The sequence below is a fragment of the Staurois parvus genome, unplaced genomic scaffold, assembly GCF_062004578.1.
Source record: "Staurois parvus isolate SC_StPar_1 unplaced genomic scaffold, SC_StPar_1.0 ptg000013l, whole genome shotgun sequence".
NCBI classification, from domain to species: Eukaryota; Metazoa; Chordata; class Amphibia; order Anura; family Ranidae; genus Staurois; species Staurois parvus.
In genome coordinates, this window is record NW_028317809.1 from 7,668,149 (window position 1) to 7,690,233 (window position 22,085).

The 22,085-nt window shown below is 40.3% G+C and overlaps 1 protein-coding gene across 3 annotated transcripts in view; it reads right to left on the bottom strand.

The window, feature by feature from the left end:
* The window catches only part of ANTXR2 (ANTXR cell adhesion molecule 2), a 274,337-nt gene that overhangs the window by 144,592 nt on the left and 107,660 nt on the right, over positions 1 to 22,085 (bottom strand). The window lies entirely within an intron of this gene.

The window sequence follows — 22,085 nt, forward strand, 5'->3', positions numbered from 1 at the left end:
AGCTAAAATACAAATTTGGGATTTCATTTACATGCCAAAAGATATCTAATTACAGCAACCAGTTTTGTGAGCCAGGTACCTCTGTCAGACAGCATAGCCAGTACATAGACTTTCACTGAAGCAAGACAACAGCTTGGTTAAGAATACTGGTAAAACATTTCCCCCAACCTGCTGATTGGATAAAGAAGAACAGAGACATACTAATAAGCTCATCCTTCTATTAATTCTATCTATGGCCAGAATCTGTTCCAGCACATGTGCACTCAGCAGAGCTTCACAAGCTCTTTGTTCTGCTCTTCCCTCTCTCAGTCTGAGTGTTGCTATATACAGTCAGGGGTGTATTTACAACAAGGCAAACAAGGCATTTGCCTAGGGCGTCATTTTTTAGGGGGTGGAGCACTGCCCCCTGGAATAAGGGATATATGTGGCATGGGGACCAGGTGGGATCCAAGAGAGGCTGTGGGCTGCTTGATGGTGTACGCAGAGCCCAACTGTCATTACTGGGGATGTCCAGAGCTGTGAAAGTGAGTGTCTCTCTGTCACCATGGGGGGGGGGGCTGTGTTAGTGAAAGGCTGTCTTGGGTAGAGGGGAACGGGGCAGGGGTGTTGTTGGTCATTGTCAGACTCACTACATGGGGGGCTGATGTTGGTGAGTGTGAGTGTCTCTCTCTGCCAGGGAGGGGGGCGTCCGATTTTTGTGTTGCCTAGGACAGCACAAAACTTAAATACACCACTGTATACAGTAGATGACTCTATGAGATGTGCATTCCGCTTGCATTCACAATCAGTATGAGACACTGCTGAGATCATACAGAGATAATTGGCAGATGCATTTCAGCTGATATTGATCTCTAACAGACCTGCATTTAAATTGTGTCTAAGCTTCATCAATCTGCTTCAAGTTGCTTTTGCATTTCCATTGACTTGTATGGGGAGAGACAGTTCTAAAGGAACTAAAGCCCACTGAGGCATCCTTTGAGAGTCTTACGACAGTACACACTGTTCACTGCTTACAAAATTGTTGCAGTTGTGTACATTGTAGGTACAAAAAGGACTATGCATGTTTTCATAATTGTGTGAATATATCTGGCACATGCAGGGGTATAGAACTGTAGTCAATAATGTACATTAATTATAGATTATGGCATTTTAAGAATGTCAGTTACATGTTAAATAAATACCTTTTAGGCCTCCTTCATATGATTGCTGAGGCCCATACACCATGAATTGGCCATTGGTTTAGGAGGCTGGAGCCACCAAGTGCTGCTTGCAGGCAGCCCGTGTAGGTCAATTGTGATGCAGCAGCTGCATGGACAGCTTCTTGTCCTAATTTTGATAGGCATACTAGTCATACGGGCAAAGAATGTTTGCCTGTGGGGCCACTCACCATGCCCACAAACCTGTCAAGTTAGGACAAGTGGATATATCCATGTAACTTCTGGGTCCCTGTAGACTTATATAGGCAGTCTACACACATAACCTGAAGGCTCAATTTGCATAAAACTGCCAATTCACAGTGTACAAGCTTCAGCAGCCATATGAAGGAGGACTTATTTGCTAAAACTGGTGCAAAATCTGGTGCAGCTATGCATGGTAGCCAATCGGCTTCTAACATCAGCTTGCTAAATTAAGCTTTGGCAATAAAAGCTGGAAGCTGATTGGTTTCTATGCAGAGTTGCACCAGATTATAATAAATTAATTATAATAAAGTGTACAAATAAACTAATAGCAGTTAAAACAAAATGAACGTCACCTAGTTACCCTCTAGTGTGTCCCAAGACTCCTAAAGCACAGGTCATGCTACTATTCAACTACTGACTTTAGACATTGAACTTGCGCTTGAGTCCATGCTGCCCTTCCCCAGTTGTTTGGACTAGGTCTGTTACTATGGGGAGTAGTCCCACTGTCCAATGGTGAGGGGCGGAATGCTTGGGGAAGGGGTTTAACCTTAACTCATTCGCAAAATCAGTGTTAGCTCAATAGCATGGGAAATCCGGGTTAGCTCAATAGTGTGTCAAGTCTCAAAACACTCTAACAAAATAACTTTAAAACGTACAGAAATTTTTAGATGCATGTATTTTATTGTTTGTCAGTTTATTGGGTTTACCTTCTGCACAGATTCACTTTAACTTCACAACAAATTTCCCTGACAGAAAAGACCATTAATCCAAAAAGGGTAAATAATAAAATATCGAAGGATTGATTTTTCTTTCATATGTTAAAGAAATAAGAAGCAACTGCATACTAACAAGTCCTTAAACTTTGTTTTACTTAGGTTTCCCTCACACAGCCATGTTGATGCATCCACCAGATTCCAGTGGCAAGAATCAACACATTTTTGCATCTGGAATGACCAGGACATGCGAACAACAGTGGTCACTTGGCCTATATAAAGTAATGACAGGCTGACAGCGTCCGCCACACACAAAGCAGTTACCTGGGGTTAGGGATGGATGTCTGAACCTGGAAACAGTCAGTTGCATCCAGGCTAAGACATCGTAGAGTTGCAAAGGGAAACCTTCCACTTTAAGAAGTAAAAGTAAATCACCGCCAGTGTGTAGCACTTCAAAGCAGGGAACGGATGCCATTTTGCAAATATGGCTGTCCCCATGTACATACTGTATATTAATACAAATTATACCTAAAAACTAGGCTTTTAAAAAGTCAGCATACATGAATGTGTTTAAGTCAAAAAACTATTTAAAAGACAAAGCATTAACATGATTTATAAAATCTACAACAATATGGTCGACGATATGGACCACTTATCATACGAAAACACAAAGCTGAATAGCCTTATCTCTTGATTTCATAATGCAACTTTTTTTGAGAAACAAGTTTAACACAAGTCCAAAGCCCTATGTAAATACAGCAACATTTTCCAAGTGGATATGAAGCAAAGTAAAATATATGTATTCTGACAATAAAAGAGATAAACGGTTTGCAGATGAAGCAAGCAACTAAATATCTTCCTGTATGTGCTAAGTGCTACTAAAACTCAGCTGAAAAAAATGTTGCCATAAAAATGAAACACATTTCTGTTTTATTTGAGCTCTTTATTGGGGTCTATGAGAATGGTGATGCATTGCTGCATGCTGGGAAACTGGCTGCCACCGCAGGGAATGAACACAAACCAGCTACAGAATGAAGAATGTACTTTCATTCTGGTGATATGTCAGGAGTGCCAGAAACCCATTGATTATGTGCCATTATTATAGATGCTTATTACACATTCATCCAGAAAGAGAGTACAGTAATATCTGTTGAATAATGTAATAATTGAACAGGGCATTAAATAACCCTAACTGTCCTCATAAGGAAGATTGCTGCTAAATTTCACTATCACCGTTCCCTGTAAAGATACAAAGCTCACTCACAGCCCTTATCTCAGCACACTTCAGGGACTTGTAGGCTCAAGTACTGCCATATTGTTGCTAATATAATGTGATAGCTAAAAATGAAAAGTGATCACAATGTACTTCATGACATAGTGTGCTAATTACAAATTCTTGCAGTTAGCAAATGTATTCAGAGGTTAAAACATGTTTTATGACAATGATGTGGTTTGAACCATAGGCTTGCATCACTGGAGATCTGGGTCCTCTTACCATTAGGGACACAAGAGTCTGTATGTTCTTCTTGTGTTTGCACATGCCTCTTTGAGTGCTTGTGGTTACTGACAATAGCACCTGTTAAAACCTGTCCATTTTGATGCCTTACATTATCTTGCATTTTGTCATGAGTTAACGTACCTTGCATAAAGGCAGTACATTCCATTTTAATGGGCTGTCGATGCCTAGATCAGTGGTTCTCAACCTACCTAATGCCGTGACCCTTTAATACAGTTCCTCATGTTGTGGTGACCCCCAAGCATAAAATTATTTACCCAGTAATTATAATTCATGAGTGTCGTTTTACCTCCAATACTGCTGCTTTCAACACAGTAGCTGCTTTTAACAGAGTAGCTGCTTTCAACACAGCAGCTGCTTTCTACACAGTAGCTGCTCTTTACACTTCGGAAAAATGTGTTTTCTGATGGTCTTAGGGGACCCCTGTGAAAGGGTCGTTCGACCCCCAAAGGGGTCGCGACCCACAGGTTGAGAACCACTGCCCTAGATCATACAAATGAATGTACCTTCACCTTTTTTTCTCCTCATATCCTGCCTACAGGGATGTCTGACACTTGGACCAGGTTTTGCATTGCATATGCATGTTGGACATTGCTGATTGTTTAATCACTGTATATACAGTATTTAATTGTTACAATTTCACATTTGCTTGTCACCTTGATAAAGGAGTCCCTGCACAGTCATGAAATTGCCTTGGAGCCATGCTTTATAAGTACACCAGGGCTGTCTATTTGCAACTACTGGTGTGCTTTCTTCTACTTTCAATTAATGGTTATTTGGTGCCTCTACTGCCATGCATCTGACATCAATCCACAGGCCTTAAAGCGGAGTTCCACTCACCCTGTCAAAAAATAAAAGTCAGCAGCTACAAAAACAGCCACTTACCTGTCCCTCGGTCCTGCAGTGTGTCCCCTGCAGCCCGTTTCACCGGCTGTTCTGTAGTCCAGGAGGCCGGCATCTTCAGTGTGGGCACCCGGCTGTGCAGCTTGCGGCTTCCCAGCCAGGTACCCACTGCACATGCGCGAGTAGAGCTGCGCTTCATGAATGGTCCTGTAATCTTCTGGGACCTGTCACGTGTCCCAAAAGACTATAGGGAGGGAGGGAGGACACCTTCCGCTCCTAGGCGATCGGACCGGAAGTGGGAGCGGGTACCTGTCAAATTCGGGTACCTGCTACACCCCTCCCCCAAAGGTGCCAATCCTTAATGGGTAGCGGGGGAGCAGTCCTTAAAGTGGAACTTCCCCTTCTGGGTGGAGCTCCGCTTTAAGTTTTATGTTTGGTATGGACTTCACAGCTTAAGCCAGCCATAGATGGGTCAAAATTTGGCTGGTTTAGCAGGGACCAGGTGAATTCTGATCCATCTATGTACTGAAGTCAATTCATTGATCAACTTCAGGACAACCAGCTTGTCAGGTTTATTTCATTAAATCACTGCCGACAGCTATAGCCACTGAGAGTGATCGCTGTATTCTGACAGCTGGGAAACCTACTGTCAGAATACAAGAGCTCCATGGGAAACATTGAAGGAAAGAAAATTGCTTGATTCCACCATCAACACAGTCAGTGTTGATGGGTGAATCAAGCAATTTGCTTTCCTTCAATCTGTGGTTGCAGGGAAAAAATTGCCCAATGTATGACCTGCTGTACTGACACAATTCCACGCAAAGCAAGGTTAGCACAAAGTAAAAATGAATGGCATTGCAATGCAACAGCATACATACTTTTGGTTAACTGGCTTCCACCCAAACTGTACCTACTGTTTATCTTAGACTTCTATGAGGGCGTTAGATTAGCTCCTCTGTGGCATTGATGTGATTTGGTATGTATTTTGTAATGTCATGTAAATATGGAAATTAATCGCCAGTTTAAAACAGCCAGTTAAGTAATGCTTCTAAAACAAGATAGAGATGGTACGTTTGTTTTTCCATCACAAGAATATTTTGATCTAAAGATTATACATTAACAAATTTTAAGTAAATTCACTTCCTCATGTTTATAACACATGAGCTCAATTCAGAAAGCTTTAACACAAGGATAAGGCATTTTATTTTCACTGTTACTGTACTATTTCTAATCTCATTTAAGCTGTTTGTTTTGAGAACTGACAGTCTGACACACATTTATCACACCTGAAAGACGAATATATTTAACCCAAAAAGCCCTTAACATGAACCCAACATCTAGTGCTGACACTAATACCTCAACTTGATTTTTAAAATATATCTAAAATTACTTTTTCATTTTAGTTTTGTATAGGGTATAGAAGGGATAGAGTCTTTGTTTGATCCTTCTTGTTGTCTTTGACTCTGCTGGGGAGATTCACCTTCTCCAATTGTTCTGGTGACTACTGTCACCTTCATGGAAAATGAGCTACAAACGTGAGATACAAATGTGGTGTTCATGGGATCAGAATTAGGTAAATCTGCCATTGAGGTAACAATTTCAATGATAACTGTATAAGAGGGGACTTACAACTACATTGGTGTGATTTTCTCTCACCTCCTGTTGTATCTCCATCACAAGAAGGCAAAAATAATCTCCTGAATTAGAAAATGGTTTTAAACAATTTCTATTTTACCCAAAAGTACATTTGCAAGTGCGGGCTTTAGACACACTATAAGATCTTGTTTTGATAGGGGTATGACTAGAACCTCTGCTGTTTGTAACGGATTGTGCATAATTCCTTTCATTTCTTGTCCTGGTACCAATATTGTCCATGTGACAGAAATGTGATGATAAAATTGGTTGATAATGCCCACATAGGTAAGTTATGAGAGGTAAATGCCTATAGAGTGCTCCACAGTTGTTGGGATCTAAAGGATATATAAACGGAAATGGCTCAATACATATAAATGCATTTGCTTTGTACTACAGCATCTGAAGATATCTCTTCGTCAATGACAGCTCTTCAATATGCAGTAGTACTAAATGCCTGTTTCGTAAAATATAACAAAACATAAAATAAAGAGCTCTAGTTACGCAAATATTCCCAAGTTGTTGTAGCAACTTGAAAGAAATCAGAATATGAAGTTGGGAAACCACACAGGGTTGCTACATTGCCATCTCAGTAAAAGGAGAAGTTCCTTTGTGTGAAATATTTTTTTAAAGAACATTTTTGACACCGACTATACACAAATATGTGGCCTCTCGGCGCCTGGGCCTTGACATTGAGGGGCTGCATATTTGCATACCATTTGAAACACATATGTGCTGAAAGCGCACACCCTGTGCGCTCCCAGCACATATGTCAGTGTCTCAAGGAAAGTTCTCAATCTCCCCCTACGATCGGGACCTTTTCTGATCATGTGACCGCCGTGACAGAGAATCAAAACCCCACCCCCACCTCCCGGCTTCTGAAACCCCTTAAAGGGCCAGGAGGCGCCGGCGTGAAGAGGTTAAACTGAGTTCAATTTCATAGTTACATATAGTTAATCTGGCTGAAAAAAGTTCATCCAGTTCAACCAAAAAAAAAAAAAAAGTTATAATCCTATACCCACAATTTCCATGTCATTATTCAATGGAAATAATCATACTATAAAGAATATATAACTACGCTTTATTAAAAGCTAAGATAGATGACGTATGCTTTAAAATAGTAATTTTTACTTTTTCAATAACAACAGACCATCATTTGAGCCAAAGGGTACTCCACATGTGCAGAGAAAGGAGATTCATTCTGGAGATCAAGCACATAATATCCCCCCCAACCTGCAAATGCAGTAGAGTAGGGCCAAAGGCATGAGCTTCAGTTATTGGAGGACAGAAGGAAATGTGAAGATAAACTCATGATCCTAAGACATATTCTTGTACCAGACATTTATGGTCTGGTAGAAAAACATAATGGCAGGCTATAGGGCAAGGTCAGCAAGGGAGATTAAGGACTTAAAATGGGCATCTAGCCATTTATCCACAGGGTCCATTAACATTATTGTGTCCTTTACAGAGACAGCCAAAGTCTTGTTAAAATGTAAATGCCAGACCCAGACTCCTCAACAAGATATTGCTAAGATAAACACTTCAGAGGAGTAAAGTTCTTTTTCAAGATTAGGTCAATTACTATACAAAACAGGTTTTGTGAACATGAAAGGATTTAATAGGCTGGGGACTTTTAAGAGAACTCAGTAACCTTACGTGTGCCAAACACAGAGGTTTCCAGATCAAGTCACCTTTGCACTGCCTCAATAGGGACCAAAGTGGTGTCCTTGAGATTTGGAGTAATGTCAGAAAACTGAGACTTCTGATGTACCAAGTCATTAAATATAGATACAGTACATTCTTCTTCATCCTCAGATGACAGTGAAGAAGCAGCTAGAGAGAAATCAGAAATGGAGGAGAAGACATTGTTGCACTCTTGTTGCCCCTGCACTCTGAATCTATGGGAAAATTTCAGCCATGTTGATTACCTCAGACATCCTCTTTATCCTCCCTGGATAAAGAGAAGGAAGAAGGCAGGGGGCAGGCGTCTGGGTTATCGGTGTCAGGTCCCTTAGATGGTACACTGCAAGTCCAACCAGAGATGTTAATAAATCATAAGCTGGAAAGGCCCATAAAACAGCAGTCTTTGTGCTTACAATCTGCAATTCTAAATTGCAAGTAAGATTCCCACAAGGGGAAGTGCGTGTGCACAGCAGAACTTGAAGCAGCACTTCAGGGTGGGGTTACTACCCCAGAATGCGATGCAAAGAAAATAAGCTTTATAACTCTAAGGTTTGTGCCTACTGTTAGAAACTAGGACCAGATAGGTGTTTTTAGGCACTGTATGGTTTAGTAACCAAAGGTCCGCTGATAAAATTTCTGCATGATATCGCAAGAAAGCCAGACAATGGTAAATGCAAAAGCCTTGGGAACAGCACTACTGAAGGCAACAAGATTAATTTTTAGCAGAACAGCATGACAAATGGTGCTATGGATCAATCTCAGTTATGGTTCCCCATTTGCTCCATACATTTACCTAGTCTTATTATGAAATAGAGGTGGTGTGCCTTCAAATCACAGTTGGGTTGCTGTGAATGGCACTTTAGGGTAGGAGAAATGGGAGGGGGGAATAAAATGGTTATTATCAAGGTTTCCCTTTCCTTAGGCATATAATAGACAATGTAGTCAAAATGGAGAACCTTTTCAATTCTCTTTATGCATAGGGCATGAAACTGATGGTTATGTTTTTTACACACATATGCATTACTAGGCATATACTGTATACAGCATATGAAAGAGCGTCTTATTTAAAAAGGATACCGCCACCCAGGACATAGTCATCTTGCTCCCATGGCAAAGAGCTCTCCTGAGCTTGCACATCTGCACATACAGTGGTCATCCCAGAATAGGGTGCAGCAGCAGTCTGCTGGCCCTAGGATTACCAACTTTTAGTCCATTGAGAAATGAATGGAATAGGAGGAGGTTTTGTGATGTGGTTAACCCAATGTTGTTGAGCCATAATAAGCATGATAAAACAGAGCCCCATTTTCATTCAGGTAAAGATAACCGTCTTTCATCTGAGAAATATGGTTGCTTATCATTGCAAACTATTTTGTGATTTGTACATTTTATTAAAGGCTCTAAAATTATGTTTCTGGGAAAATAAAATCATGGTAAAGTTATTAACCAATAAATCATATGCCTTTTAACGCAGGTTTATTATGCCAAACAAAAAGGATAAAACTACTTTTTTTAAAAATAAAAAAACTGAGGGACAAAGTGGAGGATGGAGTTGATAAGAACTGAATATGGCTAAAGATAGTCTATCACTTTAAGAATACTGAATGATGGGCTGTTATAATTGGGCAAAGCTTCAACACTCTCCAGTAGCACCTGGATGCAGTGCCCTATCCGAAAGTGTCATAACTTTGCCCGATCAATCAGACTAGCATTCAGGTGAATAAGAAGGCACAGAAACATGAAAAACAAACCAAAAGAAGGAAAAAGAGAATTTTAACCACTTGCTACTGGGCACTTTTACCCCCTTCGTGCCTAGGACAATTTTTTAGCTTTCAGTGCTGTTGCACTTTGAATGACAATTGCGTGGTCATGGAACAGTGTACCCATATGAATTTTTTTTTTCACACAAATAGAGCTTTCTTTTGGTGGTATTTAATCACCATGGGGTTTTTTTTTATTGTTTTGCACTATAAACAAAAGAAGCAAAAAAAAAAAAAGTTTTTCTTTGTTCCTACTATAAAATTTGCAAACAGATAATTGTTCTCCTTCACTGATGTGCGTTGATGAGGCTGCACTGATAGGCAGCACTGATGGGCACTGATGAGGTGGCACCAATAGGCAGCACTGATAGGCACTGATAGGCTGCACTGATGATGCTGCACTGATATGCAGCAATGAGGGGCACTGATAGGTGGTACTGATGGGCACTGACAGGCGGCACTGATGGGCACTGACTGGTGGCACTGATTGACAGCACTGGCTGGCAGCACTGATGGGCACAACTGCTGGGTGGCACTGCTGGGCAGCACTGATAGGTGACACTGCCGGGTGGCACTAATGGGCACTGGTGGGTGACACTAATGGGCACCTGATGGGTGGCACTGCTGGGCACTGATGGGTGGCACAGATTATCATGGCACTGATCATCAGTGCCCTGATGATCAGTGCGGATGTCCTTTGTGACATTTGCTGGTTATCGGCAGTACTTTCCTCACGCTGTCACAGTGTGAGGCAAGTGCTGCCGATAACTGGCAACTGTATTTGCAACAGCATTTGCTTTGTGATCTGCTTTGTCATTGGACACAGCTGAACGCATGGTAAAAGCCCGCTGTGATTGGCCTCTGTGATTGGCCTTTTACCTAGTCATGTGATCAGCTGTGTCCATAGGACACAGCGATCACTGACAGCGCTGAGTGCCGTCATTCGGCTACAGCACAGTAATAAAGTGGTTAAACGGTGCTGATACCTTTTCTCAGAACAAACTAAACAGACACATCTCTATAAAATCAACACATTTTTTTCACAAAATTGCATTTAACATATACTGGGGTATAAACCCCCCTAAAAAACCATAATAATTGTTAAAGCAAACTGTAATCAGCTAAACAGATCTCAGAAAAGTATCCCGACGCATTTCACACTTTTGTTCAAGGGTGCAATTGAGTATGGCTGAAGGATGAATACCACCAAATACCCCTAGGAGGGTATAACCACATCTAGTTAAAAAAATCTCACAATGTATGGCTGCAAGCGTGGATTGCAAATGATGGAACTATTGTGAAAATGACATCCAGATATCTGACCAGGAAGTCCAGGGAGCCAATGCACAAAGGGGAGGGAAATGGTGCCTCCCAGTCCCAAATAGGTGACCAAAAACTGTATAAATTGAGGCATCCAAGAGACAATAAGTGAAAGCCGCCCGTTGCCTATAAATTCTTCACACACCTAAAATGCTGCTGTAGGGATAACACCACTCTAAATCCAGTGAAAGAATACCAGCCTTTATTAGGGGTTTTATACCCCAGTATATTTTAAATGGAATTTTGTAATAATGTGTGTTTAGTTTGTTCTGAGAAAAGATATCAGCACCGTTTGGTTTGTTTTTCATACACTTGTTAGGATTGTGGTGCTGAGTAATTCAACTGGACCTATTACTTTATCTGATCATAGAGGGCACAGAAACCTGCTGCAAGTATATGTAAGCTCTTCTAGATGCATGTACTTAAACAGACTTTGTCATGTTACAATTCTGAAAAATATTAACTGATTGATGATTAATGAGGAATCAATATTAATAACTTCTGATCAAATAAAAGAAATTTTTTTTCCACAATTGCAGTGTTCCTGGATCTGACACTGTATACCCCCATTGAACAATTTGCTACTTTGTGCATCATTTCTTGCAAAAATATAATGTAACAAAATTGTTGCAATAGGCCTGATTTACTAAAGAAAATATACATGAGCAGGAAGAAAGCTTTATGAAGATAATTGGTACAATTTTAATACAAGAGAGCAATCCCTGACAGCCAAACTCTGATTTTCTCTACCTCTATCCCAAAGAAGCACCCCTTGCATACTTTTTTAAATATTCTAAGCATACATAGAATAATGCTTCTTCCTTCCAGTCCCTTGGCATGCAGGGTCTTCCTCTTTTATCCCTGTGTCAGCAGTCCTACTTGGGTTCTACTGTTCTCTGATGTATTGTACTGTTCTATGCAGCATTCTCCTGTGAATCTAGACTGCTTATGTCCACCATGGCCTGGGCTCAAAGGAAGTGAATAATGCTTGGCAGAGGAGGATGTGTGAGTGTGTGGGGGGAAGGCATGGAAACTATGTCCCAGACTTTTTTTTGTAGGGAGTATCTGCTACATCCAAGATCCAGAAGTAGCAAATAATCCAAAAGTTATGCTCGGAGTCTAGATTGTAGAGTCTAGATTGAAATGTTGTATGGGTAGGACTATCGTTCATATTGCATCTTGTTTTTGGTTTATATGATATATATGATTTAAAAGATTTATAAGATTTTACTTTTTCTTCACATTGGTATTATTTTGGTTCTTATCAGTGTTTGAAATACTTACAGTACTTGAACTACCTCACTGGAAATTACAACACAATAAAAGTCACTAGTCATAATCTAGTAACACTGAGCATCATGAGTCCCACTTTAGCAATAGTGAGCATAGATAGCTGTCTTCGTTGCCTAAAATTTGTCTTTACTGATCTTGTGATGGGAATCTTAATTTTTTCAACATTTGGTTGTATTTGTGAATGTGCCAAGGTAGTGAGAAGTGTGAAAACTACAGAAACTGAGTATGAATAAGCAAAGTCCATTCAACATCAACAAAAGAAAATGTATTTTAAATTACTATTTTGATTCTCTGGTACATATTTCAAATACTTGACATTGCAAAAAGCTACAAATGACTTGCATGAAATAATAAGCTGACTACCCCAGGGTCTCTTTAATCAGTGTAGCTTGTTCATTCCTATCCCACCGTGTGATACAATGAATCCCTGTGTGGTAGCTAACAGAATATAGTATGTTTTAAATATAAAATTTTTAACTTTAACGCCACACAAGTAATGTTGATCCAACAGCAAAACATGTCTCAGAGGTGAAGAGCTTAAAAAGGATATAAAACAGACCAAAACTGAATTTATTGTAACCCTCGGGCATGAAATACATCTAAGCTTTTAGCAAAATACATCTCACTGCATCAAATAAAGATAATTGACAGGTGATATAGACAGAGAACGAGAATAATGTGTAACAGTGAAATACATGTTGTTTCTCAAAGAAAACATGAAAAAGAATGTTTTCTCCAATCGTCTTCTAACACAGGTGACAAACATAGAATATATACAACAGTCTACATAACTATTTTTAAGATTAAAAGAACGGTTTTGGCATCATATTTGAGGAACTATCCAAATTACCATCAAGCTTGGGTTTGCCACTGGGAGCATTTCCAAATCTCCAACAACAAGGACATAAAAATACTACGTAAATGGAGACATAATCGCATAAGAATTGTTATTTTTAAAATGACAGTTGGCCATACATATTAAATGGTGGTCAAGTAATTAGACCACTGACAGACCATATTTCTCTATACACAGATGATATAGATGCCAACATTTCCAACTTGAGGTGATTGTAGTATCAGGGACAGTCTTGTCCAACATTTCCCCAAAATTTCCAATAAAATGCCTTTTTTTCTGTTTGGCCAACAATCATTGTAGGTGAGGAATTTATTAGGGCCAGGGCATTCATTCAAGGTCAAGGACACCATTATTCAGCCAGCACGCAAGATACCATTCTATTCAATGAAGTGCCGCTGCCAGATCTCTCCCACCAGACTCTGGCCATGCGCAGGGTGAGGCATATTCGCTACCAGTGGCCATTCCTGTTTCAACTTAACGCCTCACAGAACGGCAAATCTGCTCAATTCCGCACTCTGGGGGACTTGCCCACATTTCTCGGTGTGTTCGAGCTACCTCAGGTGTCCCTCCCAGACTGGCCCTTCCAGCTCCCGACCCCAGGCCTTCCATTTCCTTCTTGCTGGCAGTGGTCTGATCGAAAGAAGAATAAACGTCCCAGATCCTCCTCCCAGAAGATCAGAGACGGCTAATCCCTTATCCATGTAAATTGGGAGGTTTCTTCCCTTCTTTTTCCTACAGTTTTTTATATGTTCTGTTGCTTTCTCTTGTTGGGATCTGTGACTTACACTTGTGCCTCTTGTCTTTCAGGCCCTGGGACTATGGCTTGAGGCTCATTCCTGGGCTTGGCCACTGCCGTTTGCCATGGCGTGGGGAGACGCCTTCTGTCATAGTCTCGGGGGCTTTGTGCCCTCTCACTATTTGATTTGTTTGTACCCTGTCAGTGTCGGGTTATGTTTATGTCTATTTGTCAGGGGAAGGGGTTTGTTTTTTCATGCCTGTTTGAGGGTTTACTGAACACGTTTTGTAGAGGGGGGTCATCCTCATTCGAGGGTGGCCTCACTCAAGGTTAACATTTGCCTGTGGAAGGCCTGGGTTGGGATCGGATACATGCACCTCTGACATTCCCCACCTAGGCCTTCAGTGTACTACGTAATATCACACTGTATGTTATTTAGACAGACAGCTTACCTATATATTAGTCTCTTCTTCTCATTTTCCTCCTTTCTGCTCTTCCATTCTTGGCTTTTTATTCTTTTTCTGCTAGCTTTTTCTTTAATGCTCTTTTCTTCCTCCTTTTTTTTTTCTCTCCTCTCTTTTCGGGGGACGGGGGCAGTTGGGCGGAGCTCTGTCGGTGACACACTTTTTTCCTGTTTGCTCCATCACGGACAAATATGACTCCGATTAAATTTTCTTCTATTAATTGCAGGGGTTTAAGCGGAGAAGCGGAGCCAGATGCTCTACCATTTCCATAAATATGGATGGCAAATCTTGCTCCTCCTCCTCCTCCTTACAGTGGCGAATGTTTATGCTCCCAATCTAGATCAGGCTCCATTTCTTGTGGTGGTCCTCTCTAAGTTGTCCGCTTTTGAGGGTCCCGGTTTCATTGTCGGAGGGGACTTTAACGTAGCTCTCTCTCCAGACCTAGACACTTCAATGGGTAAATCTTCTTTCTCCCCATTGGTCTTATCTCAAGTTAAGTTGCATTTGCATGAATTACACTTAGTGGACGTTTGGCGTATCCAACATCCTTCAGAGTGAGACTATAGTTTTTATTCTGCAGCTCATGCGTCATACAGTCGTATAGACTATTTCTTTGGTTCACAGTCTTTTCTAGATTGTCCAACTTCATCCTCTCTTGGTCATTTCTTATGGTCAGACCAGGCCTCAATCATCTTATGATTCAAGATTGACCATCGTCTTTACGTCACTTTTCGTGGCGCCTGAATGATACTCTGCTCAAAGATTCTCTATGTATCGTGGAAGTCACGAATACTATCTAAGACTTTGTTTTTGATCACATATTGGATACTACCGGCCCTCTAACTCAATGGGAGACCCTTAAATGTGTCCTTAGAGGGGTTCCTATTAAGCATGCCTCTCACTTACAAAAGGCTCGGATAGAGGAGATGCATCGACTATTTTCACTCATAGCGTGTTTAGAATTTTCCCACAAGCGAACATTGGACCTGGGGCTCAAGGTGGACTTATCTAACACTCGTAGAGACTTACTCCAACTTTTAGATTCTTCCTCCCTTGTTGCACCTGACAAAGCACGCAACACTCCCGTTGTCCGATCCAGCATATCAACGCACCTGACAATCCTAACCTCTTCCACAATAAAGGAATCTCTTCCACGATTGAGCATTATTATTCTCAATTTTATAATTTATCTTTGGCGGATTCTGAAGATCCTCCCGTTTCCTCCCTTCCAGCTATGTCCCAATACATTGCGGAAACTGTGTTACCAACTCTGGATGCCCAGGATGCATTGGATCTAGAGGAGCCCTTCTCGATTGCGAAGGTTCTTGGGGCTATTAAGGCCCTGAAAGCAAATAAATACCCAGATCCGTACGGGTTTACCCCACGATTTTACATAACATTTGCAGCCCAGCTGGCCCTGCTTCTGGCCCAAGTTTTTTTAATGTTATCGACGATATGAGCGTAGCTTTTTTTGTCCGCCAATATTTCGGTTCTCCCTAAGCCTGGTAAAGACCCTTCTCTTTGCCACGAATTCCGTAGATTCGGCCTCTTCAGTAACTTCAAACTTAATATAACTAAAACGGAGGCCTTGAATATCTCTTTGCCTGACCATGTGTTGGCGAACCTATGCTCTAATTTGTCTTTTCAATGGCGACCAAAGGCTATTACGTACCTGGGGGTCATGATTTCTGCCGATCTTAATGCTCTATATTTCCTTAATTACTTACCCTTGCTGTCACGTATTTGGAAAGATCTGGCTTCCTGGGGCACTTCAGCTCTACCCTGGTTCGGCCGCATCAACACCCTCAAGATGGACACCTTACCTAAGTTGCTATACGTTTTCCAGACTGTCCCAATTGTTGTGCCTAGAAGTTTCTTTTTCTCACTACGCTCCCTTTTGATCAGATTTATTTGGCACCGAGGGTTCTCAATTTTAAAATATAGGTTACTTACTTACCCGAAACTCGAAGGCGGAGTAGGTCTAACAGACTTTGAGCTATATTATAGAGCCAAGTTACTGGCCCGGATGCTTGATTGGTTTCCCAAACCCTTCCATAAAGCTTCTTGTATGAGAGAACAAGATCTATCTCAAACTTATCTCCGGGCTTTTCCATGGGGTTATAGCCATGACTATTGGCGTTTTCCCGGCCAGTCCCCATTGACTGTGGCTGTACTGCGGTTGTGGTATTAACAGGTGTCATTGCTCTCATATCCTCTGATCCCTCTCCCTTATCACCCCTATTTGATAACCCCGTTCTTTCTGAAGGGTTGGGCACTTCTACTGTCAGTCCCTTTTATGCATGCCTCATGGCCCATAGCTCGAGACTTTATCTGTCCCCAAGTGGGTCTTCTGCTCCTTCAGGGTGGGCCTAGGGATTGGTTGACCACTTTACATCTGTCCTTATTTTGCAAACACTTATACTCTTCTTCCTGCACTCATCGTCCACTTTCTGAGTTTGCGCGGTTGTCTTCCCTCTCTGAACTGCCGAGACATGTCCTAGTTTCCCTCTATAAAGTGTTATACAATGCTCTTCATTCCGAATTACCTTCCTACACCAGGGCGTGGACTCAAGACCTAGGTAAAAGACATATCGGCAGTGGAATGGTCCACGCCGCTCCACTTCACTCATAAATTGTCCGTTTCTTGCTATTCATAGGAAAAGAACTTTAAGCTCCTTTCTAATGGTACAGGGAACCCCTCTCCCTACACAAAATGTTTCCTTCTACACCTAATCTCTGCTGGCGCTGTACTAAATCTGTTGGTTCCCAGCTCCATATTTGGTGGGATTGTGATCAAATACAACTGTTCTGGCGACAGGTTTTTGTTGTATATAACAGGATTTATGGTGAGTCCTTGGCCCCTTCACCAGAGATTGCTCTCCTCTCTATATTACCGGGCTCACTGGCATCGCAGAAGAAAAGTCTGTTATGTTTCTTTCTATCTGCAGCTCGCCAATTGATACCCCTTTTTTGGAAAACGGCCACTCCCCCGCCTCTTCCACTGTGGGTTTCTGTGCTTAATGATATCATGCGTAAAGAGGAAATTCTGGCATTTGCCAATGATACCTATGATAAATATAAGTTACTGTGGACGGTCTGGCTCCATTTCTCTTCCTCTTCGACTCTCCGAGATATGTGTTCCTCTGCTGTGCCCTAGGGGAGTTGAACCTTGCTCCCCCGATTAATTTTCGTTTTGGAATGCACGCCAACTTGGCCCTGCGAACCGCGCCCGGGTGCGGGTGGCAGAGTCACCCCAGTGGATGCTGGTGGAGAGCCGCCTTGGTTCTGCTTTTCACTGTTACTGTCTCCTGACCCTCTCTCTTCTTATCTTTCACTACTTCTACAACTGTTTTTTTTTCTGTCCTCTTTATTCTTTTTTTTTTTTTTTTCAGCTCTGGGTTATATATGTGGTTGTACGGAGTTATCTCACTTGGTTTCATACATCTTGCCCAGGGATGCCCCCTGGAAATTACGCTCTTTCATAACTCTGTACTATATGTTATTGATCCTTCCATCTTGCTGTTGCATGGAAACATTTTCACTTATCCACATGGATCACTGCTACATCTGTGCTATTTTTATGTTCATTTACTTTTATATATTATTGCTATTTCTCATGTTTTGTTAAATTTTGATACAAAATATAATAAAGATAAATTTGCCCTTACAATGGACAATGAATAAAACATTTAAAACTATGTAACAGCATTATCTGGGGTGTTTACTTTAGGTAAAGAAGGTGTCTTTTCCTCTACTCCTCCATTTTAAGCTTTTGTTGATGGCTTTTTTTATTTTCCATTACTTATGCATTTTATACATATTTATGTTAGTTTATTTTAATTATTGTGCCATTCTTTTTGGTATAATAATGTTTTATACTGCTGTTCAGTAAAAAAAAAAAAAAGGTTGGGCCTGTTTCATTCATATGAATAAAATATTTAAAACTATGTCAGTCATAGCATTTTTTGGGATGATCAGCTCAGGTAGGGAAGGTGTCTTACTCCAAGTCAGACATTTATTTAGCAACGGTTACAAGATGAAGATGTGTTCACTGCAGTCATCCAATAATGTACAAGCCAGAATCTTCTTTATTTTTCATTTCTTTTGCCTTATACATTAAAGTACCGTATATGTTAATTAAATCTAAAATCTAAATTAATTAAATCTAATCTAAAATTAAACTTCATATAAGCTTTACCAGGTTAATGTAATTTAAAAAAATATTTTCCACATTTTTAATTCTGCCAAATTTAATCAAATATCTGTAGTCCTTATGCAGTATATTCGAGTTTTAGGGCAATGGTGTTCTGTCCCTGTCTACCAGCTATTTTCCTGCATTTTCACAAACTCTGCCAAAAAAGACAACAACTTTTTGGGGGGATAAAGTAGGGAATGGTTAAAATTCCTTCCAGTTTCTGTTTTTCTGCCCATAAAGGATATTTAATACCATTGCCTCTCTTGTATACACAACAGGAAGTAAGGTAAATCTAATTTAAGAGAAATGTCACAGCATCAACATGCAGCAATAAAATTCTGACGGGCTAAACCCTTACCACTCTGTCCAAAACTACAAAAAAAATTGTCTTTACAAAGTGCCCATTCTCTACACTGTTAGTAAATGTACCCCACAGTATTAAAACTGGATGCACGTTTTTTTTTATTGGCAGCTGACATTATAGAATCTCGAAAAAAATACTCTTCTAAATATATTATCTATAAAAAGGTGTAGGGCACAATGTCTGTAAATTGGTAGAGAGCATAACTTCTGTCAATGCTTAAAAAAATAAATGTTTGCATTACATGCTTTCATGTGCTGCCAAACATCTGCATATTGAACATATGCTACGACAACACAAGATATGCACTGTGATTTATTGAAGTAAAGCCACTGACAAGGGTTACAACAACCAGTTATACCAGCAAGTCACCTTTGTGTTAAATTTGGTCTGTAACAGACCTGTTAGTGGGTTTGGAGGACAGTACCAATCATTTTATATAGACATATACATCTAATTTTGCTGCTAATCTAAAAAAAAATTTGTATTTTGTGAATTTGTTCTTTTTTAAATTGCTCAGTATTCTGTTGCAAATTGCTTATAGTTTACAGGATCCAGTAGACTACAAATAAAACTAAATGACTCAAAAGTTATCAGGGGACTCATTCTGAAGTTGCATACTACTAATATGCTGTCTATTTATATAACCCATAGTGCTCTAAGAATTCATGATCATGTCATGAGTCTTTTTTGTAAAACAACAAGTGTATTCATAAACAAAACCTCAATATTGCAAAAGGGAATTCATTTGATGGATTTTTCTCTGCTTAGCCTCTTTTATTATTATTATTCAGGATTTATATAGCGCCAACCGTTTGCTCAGCACTTAACAATATAAAGGGAGACAATACAGCAACAATACAGTTCAATACAAGAGGGTTAGGAGGGCCTGATCCTGGGAGCTTACAATCTAAGATTATTTATTATTATTATACAGGATTTATATAACGCCAACAGTTTGCTCAGCGCTTTACAATATAACGGGAGACAATACAGCAACAATACAGTTCAATACAAGAGGGTTAGGAGGGCCTGATCCTGGGAGCTTACAATCTAAGATTATTATTATTATACAGGATTTATATAGCGCCAACAGTTTGCTCAGCGCTTTACAATATAACGGGAGACAATACAGCAACAATACAGTTCAATACAAGAGGGTTAGGAGGGCCTGATCCTTGGAGCTTACAATCTAAGATTATTTATTATTATTATACAGGATTTATATAGCGCCAACAGTTTGCTCAGCGCTTTACAATATAACGGCAGACAATACAGCAACGATACAGTTCAATACAAGAGGGTTAGGAGGGCCTGATCCTTGGAGCTTTAGCTATTTAAGCCATATAATGCTATCAACAAAACTCAACTTACCATCATGTAAAAATATTTCAGAAATTTCTGCAATATCAGCTAATATAAAACAAAAATGATTTGCCCTTTGCAATTTGTGAATGCTTTCCTGATTCTGCATTTTGCACTGTGCTGATCAGGTGAAACTGTTCAATACGGGGTGGTAGATAGCTAGAAAGCATACGCCATGTAGTAAGGCCTATCCATGGCACTGATAGCACCTATGGAGTACATACAAAAATAAGGATATCTATTCATTTCTCTGTGGCAGGGTCAGGGAGCACATGTTCACTTTCAAATAACTTTTTTAGTTGACTTGGCACAAAAAATATAGGGCAGTAATGATCTTATAAACAGTAACATTTTAAAAGTTTTAAACATTTGTAAAAGTTTTAAGCAGTTTTAGTTGTTTTTTTTTCTGCACTTGTTGACACAAATTAATGTAAAGGATAGTATTTGTAAGTGTTACAGTGATTTTTTTTGTCTTTCTCAGTATCAACAGAAAGCTGGAACACTTGGGTCAATAGGGTTGATTTACTAAAGGGTAGATTTTTTTTTTTTTTTTTAGCAAAGTAAGTGGTATATTCTCTCTTTTACCTCAGATTACCACAATGCTCAGTGACACACAAACCACAGTGATTTGCATTGGAATGTCATTCATTTGCAATGGCAACCCAACACACATTTTAAATGCACCAAAACAGACCTGAATTTTGGCATACCACATTGCACAGATGTGCGCCATCTGTGTGTTGTGTGCTGGAAATAAAATGTAAACTATGTTAAAAGGTTCCATTTAAGGGAATTAGCAGTTCATCCATAGCAAATAGGTTGCCTTACTGCAAAGCATGTTAATGTGCAACATTTTACTTGTTAGCATGAGTGTGATAGCACACTACAAAGGTTTGACACCTGACTTATCCACTTGTCTACCACAGTAAATGCAATGGTAGAGAGGTGGTAAAATCAGCATCAGCTGTGAGCTTCATATGGCTTTAAGAGTCAACGAGGAGTTTCTGATAAAAGTGATCTGGTGGATTGGGCGGCAGAGGGAAACTGATTCATCAGTGAAGGTTTGTGGAACTCTGGGAAACTCTGGGCAACTTTGCGCCTAATGACCCCAGGAAGCGATGCCATTGCAATTTCTTGGCTAGTGTAGCCGAGGATTCAGTTATTCAAACACAATCTGTGTTTCACTACCATTGTTTTATTCTCCAAGGTCTCTGCTTTCAGAAAATATATATGATTTTTTTTTGGGGGGGGGGGTTACAGTAGTTTCTAGCAAAAAATGGAGATTTAAATCTATAGATTTTAATATGTGAAGAAATTAATAAATTGCCCTAGTTGATGAGTGGTAGACAAGTGGATAGCAGTGTGTTAGGGAACACGTAACCACCAAATTACAATTTTTTTGGGGGGTGAATATATACTCTATTTCAGGGGCATTGAATTAATATTCATGGAAGTCCAGTCAGGAAAATATCCATCCAGCAGAGATCCGAAAGACATGTTTGACTCAGATCCATCATCTCATAGCCCCCCTCTCATCTTAGGCTAGGTTCAGATCTCTGTGAACACCCCAGTGTTCTGCTAAAGTATGTCACGTTTCTCTGCGGGTTGGGAACGCAACTGATTTTGCACAAATTCCCCACAGAAACGTGATGTACTTTAGAAGAACACTGGGGTGCCATTATTTCTTAATGGTACCACCACACATCAGCATCTAAAGCACATTTTAGCGCATGTCAATCCACATGCAGCACCACATGGCTAGGTGTAGCACGATGTAAAAAAAAAAAAAAAAAAAAAAGGTCAGGACTTCTTTCCATGCATTTCACGTGGGTAGAGCAGCTCACTAAAAAAGGGCTGCCCTACTCACGATGTGCACATGCAAATGTGCATGCACAGATCTGAAGCAAGCCTCATATCACAGTCCTGTTCTTACAGCAGGACCCTCCGCTAT